Below are 255 nucleotides of genomic sequence, written 5' to 3'. Positions count from 1 at the left end.
TTTTACATTTCTTCATGCATTCCTGCCTCATTATGCAAATGAGGTGGGGCGGGTCTTAAGGGGTCAATTTCTGCCCATTGGTTGGTTAGCATTTTACCGCATCGGTCGAATCTACACAGTCACAACAAAGATGGCTACCTACGATGAAGTTGTCGGTGAGCTGAGGCATTTAGCAACTGGTTTTGAAAACAATGCTAACGTTATAAGTATTGACTTTGTAATTTTTGGTTTAGACGCTCTGACAGAACGTGTGTT

The 255-nt window shown here is 42.0% G+C and overlaps 1 protein-coding gene across 5 annotated transcripts in view; it reads right to left on the bottom strand.

The window, feature by feature from the left end:
• nt5c1aa (5'-nucleotidase, cytosolic IAa) overlaps positions 1 to 255 on the bottom strand; it is a 24,324-nt gene that overhangs the window by 3,287 nt on the left and 20,782 nt on the right. The gene's annotated exons all lie outside the window — the stretch shown is intronic.

This window comes from Etheostoma spectabile, chromosome 14, assembly GCF_008692095.1.
Source record: "Etheostoma spectabile isolate EspeVRDwgs_2016 chromosome 14, UIUC_Espe_1.0, whole genome shotgun sequence".
NCBI classification, from domain to species: domain Eukaryota; kingdom Metazoa; phylum Chordata; class Actinopteri; order Perciformes; family Percidae; genus Etheostoma; species Etheostoma spectabile.
The sequence above is the reverse complement of the archived record's forward strand: the minus strand, read 5'-3'. Positions and strand labels throughout refer to the sequence as shown.